This window comes from Schistocerca nitens, chromosome 1 (genome assembly GCF_023898315.1).
Source record: "Schistocerca nitens isolate TAMUIC-IGC-003100 chromosome 1, iqSchNite1.1, whole genome shotgun sequence".
Classification (NCBI taxonomy): domain Eukaryota; kingdom Metazoa; phylum Arthropoda; class Insecta; order Orthoptera; family Acrididae; genus Schistocerca; species Schistocerca nitens.
This window is the reverse complement of record NC_064614.1, coordinates 608,190,740-608,213,076: the sequence shown is the minus strand read 5'-3', so window position 1 is coordinate 608,213,076 and position 22,337 is coordinate 608,190,740. Positions and strand designations below refer to the sequence as shown.

Sequence of the window (22,337 nt, the reverse complement as noted above, 5' to 3'; positions counted from 1 at the left end):
GGGAAGAAAACCAATGTGCACTCCGTGTGCATACCGGGGGGAGTCATTCCAGATGTGGAAAGGGTCCTTCCGGATGCCATGAAGGGTACAAGGTACACCCATCTGCAAGTGGTCGCTCATGTCGGCACCAATGATGTGTGTCGCTATGGATCGGAGGAAATCCTCTCTGGCTTCCGGTGGCTATCTGATTTGGTGAAGACTGCCAGTCTCGCTAGCGGGATGAAAGCAGAGCTTACCATCTCCAGCATCGTCGACAGGACTGACTGCGGACCTTTGGTACAGAGCCGAGTGGAGGGTCTGAATCAGAGGCTGAGACGGTTCTGCGACCATGTGGGTTGCAGATTCCTCGACTTGCGCCATAGGGTTCCGCTGGATAGGTCAGGAGTCCACTACACACAACAAGCGGCTACACGGGTAGCAGGGGTTGTGTGGCGTGGGCTGGGCGGTTTTTTAGGTTAGATGGCCTTGGGCAAGTACAGAAAGGGCAACAGCCTCAATGGGTGCGGGGCAAAGTCAGGACATGCGGGGACCAAGCAGCAATCGGTATTGTAATTGCCAACTGTCGAAGCTGCGTTGGTATAGTACCGGAACTTCAAGCGCTGATAGAAAGCACCGAAGCTGAAATCGTTATAGGTACAGAAAGCTGGCTGAAGCCAGAGATAAATTCTGCCGAAATTTTTACAAAGGTACAGACGGTGTTTAGAAAGGATAGATTGCATGCAACCGGTGGTGGGGTGTCCGTCTCTGTTAGTAGTAGTTTATCCTGTAGTGAAGTAGAAGTGGATAGTTCCTGTGAATTATTATGGGTGGAGGTTACACTCAACAACCGAGCTAGGTTCATAATTGGCTCCTTTTACCGACCTCCCGACTCAGCAGCATTAGTGGCAGAACAACTGAGAGAAAATTTGGAATACATTTCACATAAATTTTCTCAGCATGTTATAGTCTTAGGTGGAGATTTCAATTTACCAGATATAGACTGGGACACTCAAATGTTTAGGACGGGTGGTAGGGACAGAGCATCGAGTGACATTATACTGAGTGCACTATCCGAAAATTACCTCGAGCAATTAAACAGAGAACCGACTCGTGGAGATAACATCTTGGACCTACTGATAACAAACAGACCCGAACTTTTCGACTCTGTATGTGTAGAACAGGAATCAGTGATCATAAGGCCGTTGCAGCATCCCTGAATATGGAAGTTAATAGGAATATAAAAAAAGGAAGGAAGGTTTATCTGTTTAGCAAGAGTAATAGAAGGCAGACTTCAGACTACCTAACAGATCAAAACGAAAATTTCTGTTTCGACACTAACAATGTTGAGTGTTTATGGAAAAAGTTCAAGGCAATCGTAAAATGCGTTTTAGACAGGTACGTGCCGAGTAAAACTGTGAGGGACGGGAAAGACCCACCGTGGTACAACAACAAAGTTAGGAAACTACTGCGAAAACAAAGAGAGCTTCACTCCAAGTTCAAACGCAGCCAAAACCTCTCAGACAAACAGAAGCTAAACGATGTCAAAGTTAGCGTAAGGAGGGCTATGCATGAAGCGTTCGGTGAATTCGAAAGTAAAATTCAATGTACCGACTTGACAGAAAATCCTAGGAAGTTCTGGTCTTACGTTAAATCAGTAAGTGGCTCGAAACAGCGTATCCAGACACTCCGGGATGATGATGGCATTGAAACAGAGGATGACACGCGTAAAGCTGAAATACTAAACACCTTTTTCCAAAGCTGTTTCACAGAGGAAGACCGCACTGCAGTTCCTTCTCTAAATCCTCGCACAAACGAAAAAATGGCTGACATCGAAATAAGTGTCCAAGGAATAGAAAAGCAACTGGAATCACTCAACAGGAAAGTCCACTGGACCTGACGGGATACCAGTTCGATTCTACACAGAGTACGCGAAAGAACTTGCCCCCCTTCTAACAGCCGTGTACCGCAAGTCTCTAGAGGAACGGAGGGTTCCAAATGATTGGAAAAGAGCACAGGTAGTCCCAGTCTTCAAGAAGGGTCGTCGAGCAGATGCGCAAAACTATAGACCTATATCTCTGACGTCGATCTGTTGTAGAATTTAGAACACGTTTTTTGCTCGAGTATCATGTCGTTTTTGGAAACCCAGAATCTACTATGTACGAATCAACATGGATTCCGGAAACAGCGATCGTGTGAGACCCAACTCGCTTTATTTGTTCACGAGACCCAGAAAATATTAGATACCGGCTCCCAGGTTGATGCTATTTTTCTTGACTTCCAGAAGGCGTTCGGTACAGTTCCGCACTGTCGCCTGATAAACAAAGTAAGAGCCTACGGAATATCAGACCAGCTGTGTGGCTGGATTGAAGAGTTTTTAGCAAACAGAACACAGCATGTTGTTATCAATGGAGAGACGTCTACAGACGTTAAAGTAACCTCTGGCGTGCCACAGGGGAGTGTTATGGGACCATTGCTTTTCACAATATATATAAATGACCTAGTAGATAGTGTCGGAAGTTCCATGCGGCTTTTCGCGGATGATGCTGTAGTATACAGAGAAGTTGCAGCATCAGAAAATTGTAGCGAAATGCAGGAAGATCTGCAGCGGATAGGCACTTGGTGCAGGGAGTGGCAACTGTCCCTTAACAAAGACAAATGTAATGTATTGCGAATACATAGAAAGAAGGATCCTTTATTGTATGATTATATGATAGCGGAAGAAACACTGGTAGCAGTTACTTCTGTAAAATATCTGGGAGTATGCGTGCGGAACGATTTGAAGTGGAGTGATCATATAAAGTTAATTGTTGGTAAGGCGGGTACCAGGTTGAGATTCATTGGGAGAGTGCTTAGAAAATGTAGTCCATCAACAAAGGAGGTGGCTTACAAAACACTCGTTCGACCTATACTTGAGTATTGCTCATCAGTGTGGGATCCGTACCGGATCAGGTTGACGGAGGAGGTAGAGAAGATCTAAAGAAGAGCGGCGCGTTTCGTCACAGGGTTATTTGGTAACCGTGATAGAGTTTCGGAGATATTTAGCAAACTCAAGTGGCAGACTCTGCATGAGAGGCGCTGTGCATCGCGGTGTAGCTTGCTCGCCAGGTTTCGAGAGGGTGCGTTTCTGGATGAGGTATCGAATATATTGCTTCCCCCTAGTTATACCTCCCAAGGAGATCACGAATGTAAAATTAGAGAGACTAGAGCGCGCACGGAGGCTTTCAGACAGTCGTTCTTCCCGCGAACCATACGCGACTGGAACAGGAAAGGGAGGTAATGACAGTGGCACGTAAAGTGCCCTCCGCCACACACCGTTGGGTGGCTTGCGGAGTATAAATGTAGATGTAGATGTAGATGTATCCCTCGTCAAGTTCAGAATGGTTCAAATGGCTCTAAGCACAGTGGGACTTAACATCTGAGGTCATCAGTCCCCTAGACTTAGAACTACTTAAACGTAACTAACCTAAGGACATCACACACATCCATGCGCGAGGCAGGATTCGAACCTGCGACCGTAGCAGCAGCGCGGGTCCGGTCTAAAGAGCATAGAACCGTTCGACCACAGCGCCGGCTCGTCAAGTTCATTTACACTTATTCGAATAAACAAAGTTCTCGGCTAATTGGATATGACCCTATTCCTGTGAACTACCAAACAAGCATTCTTTGCAGTTGGCGCCATACAATACTCAGTTTGCATTCTTAGACAAAACCAAGTCCTTGGATATCAATTCTCCAATCTATTGCAAGCTACGCCAGATCTTGAGCGCAGCCTCTCGCCACATACTATTCATGCCGTAAGTCTCCTAAGCCCATAGGATTTAAGAGAGATTTTCGCCCACTGAGAATTCATACCTACACCCACTGCGGAGCTCGAAATTTTCTGCTCTTCGGAAGTTCTTCTCAGCACCTGGACGTCAACCACATCTCCCTTAATATAAAAAATGCCATAAGATAGGAAAAGTAGCTGCTGTCTTTAAATTTTAATTGTACCCTGTCCCAGAACACAGGGGAAAGATTTGCTGGCCAAACTGGCGAACTATCCCAGATAGCAAACACATATCCTTACATTTATCCATCTCTTTCCAGACAGATAAACGCCAGCCATTCCGATTGCTTCTATACCCACTCCATCCCAACCACGCAACAATCAGTAATGGCCCCTGTTAGCGTGAATATGCTTCTCGTAGCATAAATGCCATAGACAAATTCGCGTACAGACTGCGTTAGCTAATAAAGAACCCTACAATATGCGTAACATGGTTACCCGACAAACTTACATTTCAGTTTTAAAGTGCGAGAAAGAGAAGCGGTTCTCGTCAAGCTGTTAGTTGACTCAAAGCAGAACTGGTGGGAAATTAGTTGTTTTCCAGAAGATAACAGCACTCTGCATAATCATTGTATCTACAGTGAGTGATGCAACGGATTGTCGATAACATCACTTCTACCTCCAAAACATCAACAATAAGACTCTGAGGCGAAGACAAAAGAAGACTATCAGCAGTAAGAGCGGTCTTTCGCAATAGACTACTCCAGAATGTAATGCTACGCATCTTCAATGTGACAGGATATCATTATTAGAATATGAAATAAGTTGCCTCTGGCTTTGTCATATTAGTCCTAAACGATGTCCAGCAACTTCTAAGTAATTTTTTTTTTTTTTGTGATAACGCGGTCAATTCCTCCATCCCTTACCCACGCCAGAGTACACACAAAAAATTAGTACGTAGCCGTCGAACATGCAATACTTGCTTCTCTTTGATCTTGAGCAAACAATAACCGTAGCTAATAACTTCATAACGTTTTAGTATAGCCTAAAGACTTGATTCGTCCGCTATAGTCGATAAATCTTTCCTTTGCATAGACAGTCGGGCACATTATTTGATGCCAGTTTTTTATTGATGAATTTAAGTGTCTAAAGAGCTTTTTATGCTCGATACGTTATTAGGTGTGTATGGCTGGTTATATCGTACTTGGTGTCATCACAGCTGGTAAATTTCCGAATGCATCTGGAGCATATGTGGATTAAGTAAACAGGCTGTTGGTAATGGGTCAGCTAGGCTTTTCTCGGCACTTTGGGGCAAGAGCAGGCCATTTTTTGGCACCGAATTGCAGTTACCTTTTAAGTCTCACTTAGATCAGTAAAAATACCTATTTGGCGGTCAACTTAGTATTTAAAGAACATGTAAAGGACTTTTTCACAGAATCGTCAACATCGAAGTCATGAAAAAGTACATAGGTAGCTGAATTGAGGTACGACAACGTCGTTGAAGTAAATATACCACAATCCGCCTCGAATATTGACAATGCATTTTTCTGCGGAATGTACCCTGCCGCGTGACGCACTGGTTCACACGATGGCCTCGTCGAAGGAAGTAGTTCCAAAGTTCATCCCTGCTATTCTGATTTAGGATATCAGTGGTTTTCTTAAATCAAATAAGGTAAACACCAGTATGAACGCTTTCGTAAGGCCCTTTTCCACTGAGTGGATGCTTCGTCTCTAATGAGCGTGATGTCGACGAGATATTAAACCCCTTTTTTCCGAGTGTGTCGATGGGTCAATTTCCGTCTCTCTTCAATTGGTAATTATTCTATTACAGATTAGCCAGTCAGATTCCACTTCTCAGGAAGTAATTCGAAACACGTTACCGATACCTTCGCCAGGATGTCATGTGACTGCACATTTGGGCGTCAAAAGTCTTTCTCTTTGAAACCCACGCAGACAGTGTGAGTCATGTAAGACATAAATTCCTCTTTATTTCCTGGACCGTTCCAGATATAGCAACGAGATTTTCCGCAACTGACAGTATGCTGAGGGGCACGTAATGTTTCTTGTGGGTAACGCTCTCAACTCGGGCATCAATCAAGATATAGTGGCAAGTGTGGTTTGTTTTAAATGGGAAGACAATTACAGTGATATAGCGCCTGTTAGCATTCACGTTGAAACATTTCTCAAAAGAGTCCTAGAAATGGCCTAAAATTGGAAAACAATACGGCCAGAGTCGACTATTGCGCCAAGCAGAGCTCTAACGCCAGGCTCCGTAGTTATGTACAGCAAGACGGGCCTACACTGTTGTTGTTGTGGTGGTCTTCACTCCACAGACTGGTTTGATGCAGCTCTCCATGCTACTCGATCTTAGGCAAGATTCTTCATCTTTGAGTAACTGCTGCAAGCCCGCCCGGTTAGCCGTGCGGTCTATCGCACTGCTTTCCGGGCGGGAAAGCGTACCGGTACCTGGCACGAATCCGCCCAGCAGATTAGAGTCGAGGTCCGGTGTGCCGGCCAGTCTGTGGATGGTTTATAAGGCGGTTTTCCATCTGCCTCGGCGAATGCTGGCTGGCTCCCCTTATTCCGCCTCAGTTACACTATGTCAGCGATTGCTGCGCAAACATTTTCTCCACGTACGCGTACACCATAATTACTCTACCACGCAAACATTGGAGCTACACTCGCCTGGTGTGAGACGTTGCCGGGGGTCCACTGGGGGCCGAACAGCACAATAACCCTGAGTTCGGTGTGGGGCGGCAGTGGGGTGAGTGGACTGCTGTAGACTGTTGTAGGGTTGTGTAGCACTGAGGGCTACGGCGGGGACGAAGCCTCTCCATCGTTTCTAGGTCCCCAGTTCCATACAATACAACTACTGCAACCTACATCCTTCTGAATCTCCTTAGTGTACTCATCTCTTGGTCTACCTCTACTATTTTTACCCTACACGATACCCTCCAATACTAAATTGGTGATCCCTTGACGCCTCAGAACGTGTTCTACCAAACGGTGCCTTCTTTTAGTCAGGTTGTGCCACAATTTCCTCTTCTCCCCAATTCTATTCAGTACCTCCTCATTACTTACATAATGGACCCATATAATCTTCGCATTCTTCTGTAGCACCACATTGCGAAAGCTACTACTCTCTTCTTGTCTGAACTATTTATCGTCCATGTTTCACTTCCATACATGGCTATACTCCATATAAATACTTTCAGGAAAGACTTCCTGACACTGAAATCTATACACGACGTTAACAAATTTCTCTTCTTCAAAAACGCTTTCCTCGCCATAGCCGGTCTACATTTTATATCCTCTCTACTTCGACCATCATCAGTTATTTTGCTCCCCAGGTACAAAACTCATCCACTACTTTGTCGCCGGCCGCGGTGGTCTCGCGGTTCTAGGCGCTTAGTCCGGAACCGCGTGACTGCTACGGTCGCAGATTCGAATCCTGCCTCGGGCATGGATGTGTGTGATGTCCTTAGGTTAGTTAGGTTTAAGTAGCTCTAAGTTCTAGGGGACTGATGACCACAGATGTTAAGTCCCATAGTGCTCAGAGCCATTTTTGAGCCACTACTTTGTCTCATTTCCTAATCTAATCCCCTCAGCATCGCCTGACTTCATTCGACTACATTCCATTATCCTCATTTTGCTTTTATTGATGTTCATCTTATATCCTGACTGTCCATTCCGTTCAACTGCTCTTCCAGATCCTTTGCTGTCACTGACAGAATTACAATGTCATCGGCAAACCTCAAAGTTTCTATTTCTTCTCCATGGATTTAAATTCCTGCTCTAAATTTTTCTTTTGCTTCCTTTACTGCTTGCTCAGTATACAGATTGAATAACATCGGGGATAAGCTACAACCCTGTCTAACTCCCTTCCCAATCATTGCTTCCCTTTCATGCCCCTCTACTCTTATAACTGCCATCTGGTTTCTGAATAAATTATAAATAGCTTTTCGCTTGTCATGAGAGTACTTACAATTCAGTGGCCGATTTCGACCGATTTGCTTTCGAATTTTAGAACATTTCTCGGATTCTTCTGCAAAGATCTTCAACCTCTAAAGTAATAAGAATCATATTACTGCCCTCATCTTTACAAGCGCTTTCGACTATCGTTAAAAAAGTATAACATTCTATTTAAAAAAAATCTTCCTTCAATACCTCCATAGATACAAGAGTTAAAGTTCTTTATTACATACCAAAGTACGTGCCTCTTAGTGGACCGTCGCTTGCCGAAAAACCTCGTTCCAATATCTGAAACCGTTCACGAAATAAAAGGGGTGATATTTCTTACGTGACTCACCCTGTGTACACAGTAAAGTGATGTACCTTGGTGGGGTGTTTCCATATCCAAAGGTTTGGGTTATGGTCCCCTCTAGATCCCAGCTTAACTGTTACCAGTGTAAAAGCTTTGTGAATGTAAAACTATGGAGATTGGATTATGCGCTAAACTACAGGTTCCCCTAACAACAAGCTGGATGAGCCAGTCCTGGGTTGGAGGACGAGAACAACATACCACCTCAATTAAGACCACATATAGAAAAATACTGTGGTATTCCGGCAACGTTCGAGATGATGGGAGGTTTTAATGGTTCAAATGGCTCTGAGCACTATGAGACTTAACTTCTGAGGTCATCAGTACCCTAGAACTTAGAACAATTTAAACCTAACTAACCTAAGGACATCACACACATCCATGCGCGAGGCAGGATTCGAACCTGCGACCGTAGCGGTCGCGCGGCTCCAGACTGTAGCGCCTAGAACCGCTCGGCCACTCCGGCCTGCTTGATGGGAGGTGCACTTTCTTCGAGATAAAAGTACTGAATAAATCAACGTGTATGTTTGGTGAATGGTGAGACTAGGCTACTACATCAACAGGACTGGTATGTGCCCGCTTTCTTAGTGGGATAAATCAAATGAGTCGTACTGCAAAAAATCACTTGCGTGAGGGGTTCCTGAAGTTCTTCTGCGCGATCTTACACCAACACGGCCTGAAAAGCCTGCTGCCTTTTAACGACTGTGGAAAGCTAACGGTGGTTAAAAGGGCCGTGATAAATAAATGTGTCAAGCGTCTTAGCTTCTGTGTCTGCGTACAATAGATCGTTTAGAGCAGTGAGAACTCGCGTCACGGACACGAGCGGGCAAGCGGAGCGCGAAGAAGCGATTTAAACGGCCCGAGTGTCCAAGACGCGTGCCTGCACCATAAAACTAATTTCCGCCGAAGACTTTGTGGCAGCGCGTAACGACCGCCTAATGACCGCTGAATTGGAAAGCGTGGCCATAAAGCGCGCCAACAGAGCTGACGCGGGCGCCACGCACAAGCTGGAGCCGCTTCGTCTAGCGCCACGCCGCGCCCTCGCAGACCTTTCCACAGGACACATCTCTGAAGCCACAAGTGAAATTGTGCTACGTTTCCTGAATTTCCATGAATTTTAAAAGTAATATTTTGAAATGTCTGTGAAATACACACAAAGATTTCTTGACTTCTTTGCTTGTACGCTTCCTCGTCACATGAGACCGCGCGTTGCCCTGATGACGTATCGTAGTGGCGTTGCCTGAATGATGGGATCTAAGACCTATCACATGCACCAATTATTCACATTCCCTTCAGGAATCGAGATAACATTTTTCCTACTGTGGTTGACAAAAGCCAACTCTTCCCGGTAAGCTACTGTTCTGACTCCCTCCTAACAGGCTGCTGCAGACTGATGCGCGTAATTATACACATTCTGACAATATTGATTATCCGTGACTTGATCTGTTCTATATTGCATGATGCACGTTCCTTTGTGAGAAGTAAATCAGTATAACACAGACCTTTGCAGTATCCTAGGACCAACTATAGTGCTTACTATTTTCCACAGAAGAAACTCGCCTTCGCTGATGACATTCCGACAGTAGCCGTGCAAGTTAGAACGCTTCAAGAAGTAGGAGTACTACTGAAGGAGAGCAGAAATCTCCTGATTGATAGCACGCAGAGTCCGCAGCTCGTGGTCGTGCGGTAGCGTTCTCGCTTCCCGCGCCCGGGTTCCCGGGTTCGATTCCCGGCGGGGTTAGGGATTTTCTCTACCTCGTGATGACTGGGTGTTGTGTGGTGTCGTTAGGTTTAAGTAGTTCTAAGTTCTAGGGGACTGATGACCATAGATGTTAAGTCCCGTAGTGCTCAGAGCCATTTGAACCATTTTTTGATAGCACGCAGAAGGGTTTTAATTCCACTCATTCAACAGACTAAGAAACAACCGCTCTGTGTTAAAGTGAGCTGTTAATTTTTATCATATCTATTAAATACAAAAATCATCGGCAAAAAAGGTATTCTTTTCAATTGTCATCATTCTTGGCACTAATTTACGTCGCCACCTCTCTCAGTAGAATGTGCTAATATTTTCATCTGTGTTTTTCACTACACCCTGCTTCCTATGTAGTCTATTTTCTATTTTACATTGTACCCCTGTCCCTACAATTCTTGTTCTCTACTCTCATTCCAGTCACAGGTCAGTTATCTGTAGGTGCTTTAACACATGTTCCACAAGTACTTTCTTCTGGGAGCCCCTTTCCTTCATTATCAGCGTACCGATTTTTTCACATTCCTCCGTGGGAGCACATTTAAAATGATTCCAGTTTATTCTATCATATTTTATAAAGCACTTTTTCATTTCCGTACAGTGCAGTGTGCCAAATTTAAGATTTCAGCAACATCGTGTACAACCCCATGTTGATATTTGCCGAAAGCGGAACTCTCCCGCTGAAGAAAGTTTTCTTTATCTGTGTCAATCTGTTTCTGTAATCTTTCTTGCTTAGGCCACCCTGTGTAAACTCGTTAACATACAGAAAATTTTTTTTCATTTGTTTCCTTATTTGATGGTTTATCGTTAATCCAACTCATAAGCTAAGCAGAAGTTCTACCTTTTCCTTGCATTAACACCTACACTCGAAAAGTGTGGCGGACAGTACTTTGTGTTTCAGTGTTCGCTGTCACTGCCTCCCTTTCCTGTTCCAGTCACGAAAGGTCTGTGGGAAGAATGATTGTTGATAAATCTCCATATGACCTGGAATCTCTTACCTTTACTTTTGTTGCCTATTCTCGAAATATACGTGAAAGGAAGGAACACGTCGGTCGACGCTTCCAGGAACGTACGCTCTCGGAATTTTAACCCCAAACCACACGATGATGCTCCATCGTAGTGTTTGCCACTGGAGTTGGATGAGCATGTCCGTTACTTTGTCAAATAAGGACTGTGCCGTCAGTGAACCTTCGCACTCTCAGCCGTTTCCATTTCACTTTTATTCGTAACCCGCATCTTTCACTCCCTTCTTTCTTCTTCGACATGCGACTTACACAACAGAAGTGAAAAGCCAGAAACCAAAGTTACACTTTCTCTGAAACGATTTTTCTTATTTATTTTCAGCTTCAATGCAAAGAAATAGCTTGCAGCATATCATAGAATGACGTCTCCAGCATCTAGAGTAAAGACTCGGCGCTTATTCTATGAGTGAGTCTAGTTCGGAAGAGAGATATCATCCTGAATTAAAGGCAGTAATAAGTAACATTAAGTAAACTAAGAAGCCCTGGCTTCACATTGTTAGCAATATTAGCCTTCGCCCATGAACACGATAGCAAGCAACCACAAAAAATGGGAAGAACTTACACGATCCCGGCTCCCTAACAGGAGCGTAATTGTTTCTTCCAGATCGATACAAATCCCAAAACCTAAAACGACTCAGAACAGCGAGTTGAGTTCAGTACAGGTAAAAAATAGCGTCAAATCTGGAACTGTACACCCAGAAAGCTGTGAGGACTTGAATTATGGGGCAAAGAGCGTGTACGGTAAGCGAGATAAGAAAACCCTGCAACTGCAAAGGACACAAGCGATCTCTCAAGGCGACACAAGACTACGTCAGTTTTGTAGTAGCCTTCTTTTGTGACGCACACACTATGGTACAGTGACGACTGCACCGTTTTTTTCTGATTGGCACCTTGTTTAGCACAGCCCTTGGATATGATGTACTTTGTGGCCGTGCGGTTAAAGGCGCTGCAGTCTGGAACCGCAAGACCGCTACGGTCGCAGGTTCGAATCCTGCCTCGGGCATGGATGTTTGTGATGTCCTTAGGTTAGTTAGGTTTAACTAGTTCTAAGTTCTAGGGGACTAATGACCTCAGCAGTTGAGTCCCATAGTGCTCAGAGCCATTTTTTTATGATGTACTTTAAATGAACGTAAGTGGTGACGTACTCTCACAGAAAGCCATATACATCACCCCTTAAACACGCACCGTTCCTTCCTATGATGTCATTTCATCAGCTGAACGCCGTCAAACAATGACTCTCTGCTTCTAACATTGCCAACCTCATGAATTACTATGCCAACCACGTCTAGATACGGGTTAAAGACCAGGAAAAGGAAGAAGAAAGATTAACAAAAACATTAAAAGTAAAATCAAATTTTCATGTAATCTTGTGAGAATCATATTTCATTTTTATGCTCTACTAGCGACCTGTTCCAGCTTTTCACGGTTAACACTAAGTATCTACAGCCGGACGACTACTCTAACGTAGTGGTAATAAAATATACACAGGGTGATTCGGTGATGGTGTAGAGGGGTAAACGTATCAGTTTGAGGTGAGGGACCCTGGTTCGGAAACGTCCAAGTCGAAAGTTATAAGCGAATATTGTTCTGATTCCTCTGACTCTGTAATACATGCACTGGTACTGTTCTTGCAAAGAACGTAGGGTATGCAACTTCCAGAGATGGTAGTATGGACCAAAACAAGAAAAGAATGTCAAGTATGAGCTCCAAAATGCATATCTTAAGAACTGTGAGCGTTGGTTCATTTTAGATACTATGGAACACATCTCTCAGATTCCCATTTCTTTTCTTTTTTTGGGGGGGAGGGGGGGAGGAGGGATAGATGTAATATGGACCAAAACAAGACAAAACTGTCCTTTAAATATCGGTTCTAAAATGCATATCCTAAAAGCTATGGGTTCTTGTTCACAGCAGCGAATATGAACAAGTGAACGTAACTCTTAAGATATGCATTTTAAAACCCTTGTTTAATAGATATTTTTTCTTGTTTTGGTCGCCTACGATGCAGTCTTACCACAACTGTACTAGAAGATGTATCCCACTGTCAGAGGTGTCAGGACGATTTTCTCGTACAGCTTTCGACTCAGTAGTTTCCGATCCAGGTTCCTTAACTCAAATTGATACATTTACCGTTTCCATCGTCCCTGACGTCTGAAACATCATCAAGGCATCATCATGCGCAGAAAGTTCCTCGTGAATCAGTGTATCTATTAGTGAAACCAGTAACAGATTAGCCTTCACATACAGACAGACAAAAACGCGGCATCGTACTTTATAGTATGTAGATTTCTGTTTGCTCGGAAGTGTACTGACGTTGGTTGGAGTTTCGTATCAGAAACTGTTACTTGATTACAGAACAAAAGTTAGTACGTTTGCCGTCTTTCATTGACCAAGGTCGCTGCGAGGAACCAGGGCCGCGACACAGTACTGCAATGAAGTCGCCCACGCCTGAGGCACGCGCGCTGGCAAAGGCGGCGCAGGCTGTTGCATCAGCGCCGGTAGCCCGCTGCCAAGTGCAGCGCCGATACAGCCTCCTCGCCTGTCCCCTGGCGCCTGCCCACGCTTTGTTTACAAACCACTAATTGCTGTTCTGCTGAGGACGAGTGACTTCTCTCACTCTGTCTGACTTCTATAACTAGGGAATCACAAAAATAACGACAACTAAAAAGAGCAATGTTTTCAGTGCTTGCCGGCCGCGGTGGTCTAGCGGTTCTAGGCGCTCAGTCCGGAGCCGCGCGACCGCTACGGTCGCAGGTTCGAATCCTGCCTCGGGCATGGATGTGTGTGATGTCCTTAGGTTAGTTAGGTTTAAGTAGTTCTAAGTTCTAGGGGACTAATGACCACAGATGTTAAGTCCCATAGTGCTCAGAACCATTTTTTTCAGTGCTATTAAACCTCTCCACGCTATTGAACAGCTGACACAGCGGAAGTAAAACACCTAGAAACAGTTCCAGATAAAGAGTTTATAAGAAGTCTGAAATGCACAGAATAGACGTGTCAGTTCATAATGTAGCACCAGTAGAGACAATACGACATGTAGTTACTCCGAGCAGCAATGCAGCACGACGTTTGATGATGTTACAGATCCACGATCTTTATTGGAAACTAACGACACTCTTCTTCAAAAGATCTTCCCAAAACGGCAAGGGTTGGAGAGGTGATCTGCGAGTAGCAATATGGCTCCCCAGAGGGCCTGAAGTTCCGCTACGAGGTTCAGGTCGGCAGATCGACTCATAAACTTTGTGATATATTGTCTGCTGCTCGATACTTCCATCCACTAAGTGACTTTCCTACGACAAAACGATGAACTCATCGCTTTATTTTTATATACCAACCGACACAAGGGCATACATATGCACTGTGGCAAACGTCTGCATGAATCGGCAATAGCACTTCCATAAGATTCAGAGATATGCCACTTACACACAGACAGAGCTTGTACGACTGTATCCCTTTCATGGGCTTGTTAATATTTTGTAACGATTTCCTCACTTCAGGACACGTTGCAAGCTTAAATGGGACTCAGCGGTGAGCAGAAAGATTCTCCGCTGCTATGCTGACAGGGTGTAAATGGCCCTCCAAATGCAAATGCTTTCTCCCGTGCCGAGCATTGAGTGGTATATACGAAAGATTGTTCCCGTTTCGGCACACGTATCATCTTCTGCAAGCGTATGCTCAAAACGATCAATATCATCAATGTACTAAGCAACTGTGCACTGACCTACTGTAGTCGTAATGTAAATCTGACATTAACACGAAGATTCGCTTGAACATCACAGTGCTTTAGTATGTATGACCCCGTTGGAGATGGGGTGTTGTTGTCTTCTCCGACCTTTCAACTGACTTCTCCAAGGGGAACTATAGTGTCACGTGGACTTCGAACACTAGCAAGCATTAGTAAAGGTGAAAGAAGTATATTAGAAAATTGCGATCATCGACGGGCATACAATCCTTCGGTTTCCTTGGTCGAACATTCTGAATGTAGAACCTGCGATTAGAAATCTTTGGCGCGTTCTGTAAACAACAAGATGGATGACGTTAACGATCTTTGCACTTCTGAGATCAACCTGCTTCCAATTTGCCAGTACGCCTTTATGGTCGGTAATACGTTAACGGTGTTCTATCAGTTAGTCTACTCCACATGTGTAATCTCACTCTGAGGGACGTGGAGCGTACAGCTGCCAGCTGTGTACAGATGACGCAATGAGTCTGTGGCGCTGCTGGTTTGCAAGTGGTAATTGTGTGCTGCACTGCTGCGTAAACAAGAAGCTCAACATTCGTGCCAGTTGCATTATGTACAGCTGAATCTGCCTTTACTTCCAGTTTTGTGGAAAGCAGTGATTTTTGACCATACAACTTGATCGCTAAGATTCGTGACACCTGTGTTTCGTTGCAGTGATGTCGAAAGCTTAACAGTGAAAAATAAATGCTTCGTGAAAAAAAGTTCACTATTGTGGTGAACTATATGCCAATGTGACCTATTCCCATAATGAAACGAGTGGAACACTAGTTTGAGTGCGACGTACCCGGACCGATACTCTACGTTGAATTTTGCGGTTGAACACCGGTGAGTCTGCGTACTGAGTTTAGGATGTTTTCTACGTCGTTTACGAAACAGCTGCCGGGATAATTCCTCTTCATTGGCGCAAATACACAAAAATGAAGCTAAAACAGTAGTCAACAGATTTTCCACAACTTAACGATTGATGGTGAAAATTAATTCACAGCTTTGCCTTAGAAAAAAAAAATTACTTCGTGCGGTTAGGAAGGACTTTCGGCCCTCAATATGAGCTTTAGACCCAGGCTAACCAGATGACTGCAATGAACGGACACACAAATTTTTATTTTTATTTTTTGTATATCGTTATTACTTATTATGGACTGATACCAGAATAAGCAACAAGATAAGGAAAGGACATTATTCTTGCCACCTTTCATCGACTTCTCGGTGACAAATCGTGTTCGTTATTCTGTCACGTTTACATCGACTAGCATGTGAGAGCACTCCTCTTCTCATACATCTTCTCTGATGAAACTTAATGACCGAGTAAAGCTGTTGAGAATACAGTTCTTCTCGGAGCGTTACCGTCGGCTTTGGTCTGCTAATAGTCCCATTTAGTGTTATGCCGAGCCACCATCGATTTTCGAGAACTTTTTGATTTCATATCATTAACGGTTGCAGACCTAGCCTCGGCCAATGATTCCTTTCTCGTTATACAGACAATGAAAGCTTACTTATATGTATTTCTTGCATTAAATTCTCTCTAAATTTGGTTGCATTAGGGGTATGTTTATTGCTTCCTTGCTATAGAGGCTAAGTTCACTTCCATTACCACGAAAAGTGTTGTCTAGCCCCCCCTCTCCCCCCCCCCTTTCTTCATTTAAACTCCCAATTAGCCGCACATCACCTTTTGTTGCTGCCGTGCATAACATAGTTCAATAGTAATTTAAACATTTACCGATGAACGAAGAACCTTCTGCAACGTTATTAGGAATAGGTTTACAGATTACTCATAGCTAATATCCTGACTGAAATGACCGCAGACCATGCACTAATAAGATCAGTTTGTACTGACTAGCAAGGTTTACAAACTCTTGATGTTTTTGACAATTTCCTACAAGTTTTAAGGGAAATAAGATTATCTACTAAGCATTCAAAAACCATAATTAGACTTTTTTATATTCTTGAAGATTTGCCTTTATACTTTCAGTGTCTGTTAATAAACCAGCAGTTTCGTTTCGAATGAGATGTTCGCATTATGATTCGGGGTATTGCTAGTCATTGCCAACGTTTGTGTTTTCAGTAAGAGGTAAGAGGCATCGATCCAACAGACCTACAGAATTTACTCAAATTTCTGACAGCTCCAGCTCCTTTTAACTTAACTCATTACTAGAGCTGCTGCTGAAGGAGGTTTGGGATTGGTATCGCATGCCTCAGCTTCAGTCACGCCAAGAAATGTCAGCACTGCACCGGTCTTACGTCACCACCTCTAGTGCATCACCTCTACGATCACGCAAGATGTAGTAAGTCTGCACTAATTCTTGTTGATGGCAAAAATGTCATTATCAAGGAAAAATGCTGTATAGTTCTAGTCAATTTGAAATTCCACCTTTGATTTGAAGGTATCAGAGAAAGGGTCTCCAATCAGAATGACTTATTTATTTTTGTATTGGAAAGTACAGTGAATCGTTTGAGATTTGTCCAACATCAAGAACTAAAAGCATCATCTTTTCAAATACCAGACGTAACGAGGCGGAAGGCTTCCCAGTTGGGAATGAATGAAGGGTATTTGTATTACAACTATGGTAAACCTGCCCGCCCGGTTGGCCGTGCGGTCTAACGCACGGCTTTCCGGGCGGGAAGGAGCGCCTGGTCCCCGGCACGAATCCGACCGCCAGATTTGGGTCGAGGTACGGTGAACCGGCCAGTCTGTGGATGGTTTTTAGGCGGTTTTCCATTTGCCTCGGCGAATGCGGGCTGGTTCCCCTTATTCCGCCTCAGTTACACTATGTCGGCGATTGCTGCGCAAACAAGTTCTCCACGTACGCGTACACCACCATTACTCTACCACGCAAACATAGGAGTTACACTCGTCTGGTGTGAGACGTTCCCTGGGGGGTCCACCGGTGGCCGGTGTGGGGCGGCGGAGGGGTGAAGTGGACTGCGGTACTCGTCGTGGGGCTGTGGACCACTGAGGCTGCGGCGGGGGACGGAGCCTCTCCGTCGTTTCTAGGTCCCCTGTTATCATACAATACAATACAATACAAGGTAAACCTGCCGAAAATACTGGTATTGACCGGGGGAGTTGAAGTAATTTTAATTTATTGATGAATATGTGCAGACCGAAACGACGAATGAAAATTTGTGTTGAGACTGGGATTTGAAGCCGGGTCTCCTGCCCACGAGGCAGCTGCGTTAACCACTACGCCACCCTGGCACAGCGGCTTTGCACAACTGTGCTGGCTACCATATCACACTTCCATCCTCAATACAAATTCCCATTCACGCCTCAGCCCACTTAGGACTCCACCTAAGCTTAAACAGCATTGCAGACCCTCTCCAACGTTATTGGAATAGCAGCTCTGCATCGAACGAAATGGGGGATTCTGCCTGAAACCCAGGCATAGGTGCTTTAATCAAATTGATGTTGCTCATTATTCCAGACAAAAACAAAACATTGCGTCTAAGTGTGTGTGTGTGTGTGTGTGTGTGTGTGTGTGTGTGTGTGTGATGCATGTCCTGTTGATGTCTGTGTCGTCGCTCGTTGACCTGTATTTGTTCAAAATGGCTCTGAGCACTATGGGACTTAACTTCTAAGGTCATCAGTCCCCTAGAACTTAGAATGACTTAAACCTAACTAACCTAAGGACATCACACACATCCATGCGCGAGGCAGGATTCGAACCTGCGACCGTAGTGGTCGCGCGGTTCTAGACTGTAGCGCCTAGAACCGCTCGGCCACCCCGGCCGGCTGTATTTGTTCTCTGTGTTTTATTCTATAGGGTGAACACGGATTCCACCGACAAAACTTAGAAGATTGGTCACAGATATTTTCTGAGAATTTTGCTATAAGGGACCCGTGATGTCAGATGACTCATTACAGAGTAAATGCTTTTTCTGTTATTTCTGCCCCCATTTATCTTCTTACCTGTATGACACTGAAAATATCTGCACAGCAGTACAAATGTCGACGGAATGCCACTTTTCTTGTTTGTAAACGAACTTGTTCCATTAACTCACTTGTAGTTCTCATTATCAAGCTTCGATTTCTGTCTCTAATTTTTTTTCCTAGTATTAGCTGTACGTTAAACTTAATTCAGGGAAGTATGGATAGGTTTTCTGCAGAATAGTTGGCCGACATGGACGTCGTGCGTGGTTCACTGAATACAGTGGAAGAGCGGCACAACACTCTATGCTAAGCTGTTCCCGCTACGTGCACACCTCCACAGTACTTTCGCATCTGTTCATAGGCCTCCCTGTCAAACCGGATCCTTCCGTGTTGCGGTATGGTGATTGCCCACTACAGGCTTTTTTCGCTGTCGTGAACATACACTCCTGGAAATGGAAAAAAGAACACATTGACACCGGTGTGTCAGACCCACCATACTTGCTCCGGACACTGCGAGAGGGCTGTACAAGCAATGATCACACGCACGGCACAGCGGACTCACCAGGAACCGCGGTGTTGGCCGTCGAATGGCGCTAGCTGCGCAGCATTTGTGCACCGCCGCCGTCAGTGTCAGCCAGTTTGCCGTGGCATACGGAGCTCCATCGCAGTCTTTAACACTGGTAGCATGCCGCGACAGCGTGGACGTGAACCGTATGTGCAGCTGACGGACTTTGAGCCAGGGCGTATAGTGGGCATGCGGGAGGCCGGGTGGACGTACCGCCGAATTGCTCAACACGTGGGGCGTGAGGTCTCCACAGTACATCGATGTTGTCGCCAGTGGTCGGCGGAAGGTGCACGAGCCTGTCGACCTGGGACCGGACCGCAGCGACGCACGGATGCACGCCAAGACCGTAGGATCCTACGCAGTGCCGTAGGGGACCGCACCGCCACTTCCCAGCAAATTAGGGACACTGTTGCTCCTGGGGTATCGGCGAGGACCATTCGCAACCGTCTCCATGAAGCTGGGCTACGGTCCCGCACACCGTTAGGCCGTCTTCCGCTCACGCCCCAACATCGTGCAGCCCGCCTCCAGTGGTGTCGCGACAGGCGTGAATGGAGGGACGAATGGAGACGTGTCGTCTTCAGCGATGAGAGTCGCTTCTGCCTTGGTGCCAATGATGGTCGTATGCGTGTTTGGCGCCGTGCAGGTGAGCGCCACAATCAGGACTGCATACGACCGAGGCACACAGGGCCAACACCCGGCATCATGGTGTGGGGAGCGATCTCCTACACTGGCCGTACACCACTGGTGATCGTCGAGGAGACACTGAATAGTGCACGGTACATCCAAACCGTCATCGAACCCATCGTTCTACCATTCCTAGACCGGCAAGGGAACTTGCTGTTCCAACAGGACAATGCACGTCCGCATGTATCCCGTGCCACCCAACGTGCTCTAGAAGGTGTAAGTCAACTACCCTGGCCAGCAAGATCTCCGGATCTGTCCCCCATTGAGCATGTTTGGGACTGGATGAAGCGTCGTCTCACGCGGTCTGCACGTCCAGCACGAACGCTGGTCCAACTGAGGCGCCAGGTGGAAATGGCATGGCAAGCCGTTCCACAGGACTACATCCAGCATCTCTACGATCGTCTCCATGGGAGAATAGCAGCCTGCATTGCTGCGAAAGGTGGATATACACTGTACTAGTGCCGACATTGTGCATGCTCTGTTGCCTGTGTCTATGTGCCTGTGGTTCTGTCAGTGTGATCATGTGATGTATGTGACCCCAGGAATGTGTCAATAAAGTTTCCCCTTCCTGGGACAATGAATTCACGGTGTTCTTATTTCAATTTCCAGGAGTGTATTTTTACAGAAACAAGAGGAACAGGGCAACAAACCGAATAAATCATAATTACATTATTACTCAGTAACGAGCCACCGGAGATAAGTCCCTTACAGCGAAATCCTCGTTCCCCTGAACAGCCTGCAAAATTTTGTCGATGGAGTTCGGGTTCAGTCAGCAAGCAGCTGGCTGTAAGAGGTACTGTCGCTGTGTCGGCTGTTATGCTGCTGCTGGAGTGGTTTCAGGTTTTCCTGTGGGAATGAGCGGAGGCCGTCAGATTTGAGCAGAGGGCTGTTAGCCGGCGGCCGGTGACCCAGGCGGGCAGAGGCGGGCTGGCGCTATATTTACGCAGCCTCCTGATAAACGCCGGCGCGGGTCCCTGCCCCCGGCCGCTATTAGCGCGCTCCCAGCTCCTCTCGCCGGCTTACCGCCCACACACACACACACACACAGGGCACCCACCGTGTAAAGCGCGTGCGCTCATTAGCCCCATTGTTTAACGCCACATTCTGCAGTATCGATGGTATCTCCGCCGACCGCACTCGCAGCTACGGGAGAGAAGAAACGGCACTTTTGAACCTCCCGCCAGCACGTCGCCGGGCGAGTTCGGTCTTCCACCGCCCGCCACCTCCGATGGGGAGCGCCACTCATAGGCGCCACCAGAGGTCGCACAGTTTACATGATCTCACTGTTTGCTACTCGGACTGGTCGGCGCGTCTTTTTAAGCAGCCACACTCAGAACTTCGCACCAGCTTCAGCGCATCTATAATTTGTCAACATTATTGCGGAAGACTGCAGTAAGACAAATACATTGACGTGGCACGACACTGCTAAACATTACTAATATTCAGAAACTATTTAAGTGTACCAGCGTTCAAGTCCGCTTTTTGAAATCAAGAACTTTACTCTCTTTGTATGTATTTTAGCAACACAAAAGAATCTACACTGATAAATTATTAATGGAAAATCTCATATAAAGATGTGAAACAAATACTAACAAAGAGGTAGGGGGAGTGGCCAGTATTTACCTCAGCTAGGTACAGCCGATAGATACACAAAACAGAACAGAAAATTTACGTATCCTAGCTTTCGGAACTTTGTCCCTTCATCAGGGAGGACAGAGGGGAAAAAAGGGGAAGAAGGGAAAGTGGATTCAGTTACTCACAATCCAGGTTATGAAGTAACAGGGGAAAGGTAAACAGGGAGTGTAGGGAGCAGCCTACTCACGCCTTATAAAATTCTCATCAGTCTTTCCATTGTGTGCTAGCCTAGTCCGCTGTAACTAGCTCTGACGTCATAAATGTTGCGCAATACTTTAAAAATCAAGTAAACAACATGAAACGTTTCTAGCATGTCAGGAGTAATACTATATCAATATGTGTTGAATATCAGTTCAATAACTTTAACCATTTTCGAAATTTGGACCTTTTTCTGTAAAAATCATTGGCGCAACAGAAAAGAGCTAGAAACTTAAAAATTTATATTTAGATTCCTTTTTCATAATAATTTAGTAGAAACAGTATTTTGAATCTCACAAATTAAAATTTTAGTTGAAATTCATGATTTTCTAGGTTTTGTCTTAGAAATTAAGGAAGCAAGATAGACTAAGTAGGCGAATAAATAAGGCTAGGGTGTTTAAATTTAAGTAGAAGGGAGATCCGCTATAAACATAAAGATGTGAGAAGTTTCAATTGAATAACTATAAAACTATAGCGATAGCGTATCTCCAAACGGCAAGTTCAGAGCTCGTCTACTGCGTGTAGTATAATTAAATTAATTCTCTCGCCCAAAATATTTGACTTAGCCACGTCAGACTTTTATTATGATTACTTACCTGTGTGCTGATTGCACATTTAAATTGTGAGCTTCATCGGCCATCAGCAAAGGAAGCGATGATTTATTCAATAACTTAAAGTGGTGCATTACTAGCCCAGCGGCTAGTCGGGAGAGCCGATTTGATCAGTCGTTCCCTTAGCCGTTCGCACCGCGGCTTTATATATAAGAACGCTGCGCGAGGAAGTAAGGCCCCAGTTCTCTCCAGACGCTGA

The 22,337-nt window shown here is 45.2% G+C and overlaps 1 protein-coding gene across 1 annotated transcript in view; it reads left to right on the top strand.

Annotated features, from left to right (window-relative positions):
* LOC126256894 (uncharacterized) overlaps positions 1-22,337 on the top strand; it is a 758,813-nt gene that overhangs the window by 468,197 nt on the left and 268,279 nt on the right. The gene's annotated exons all lie outside the window — the stretch shown is intronic.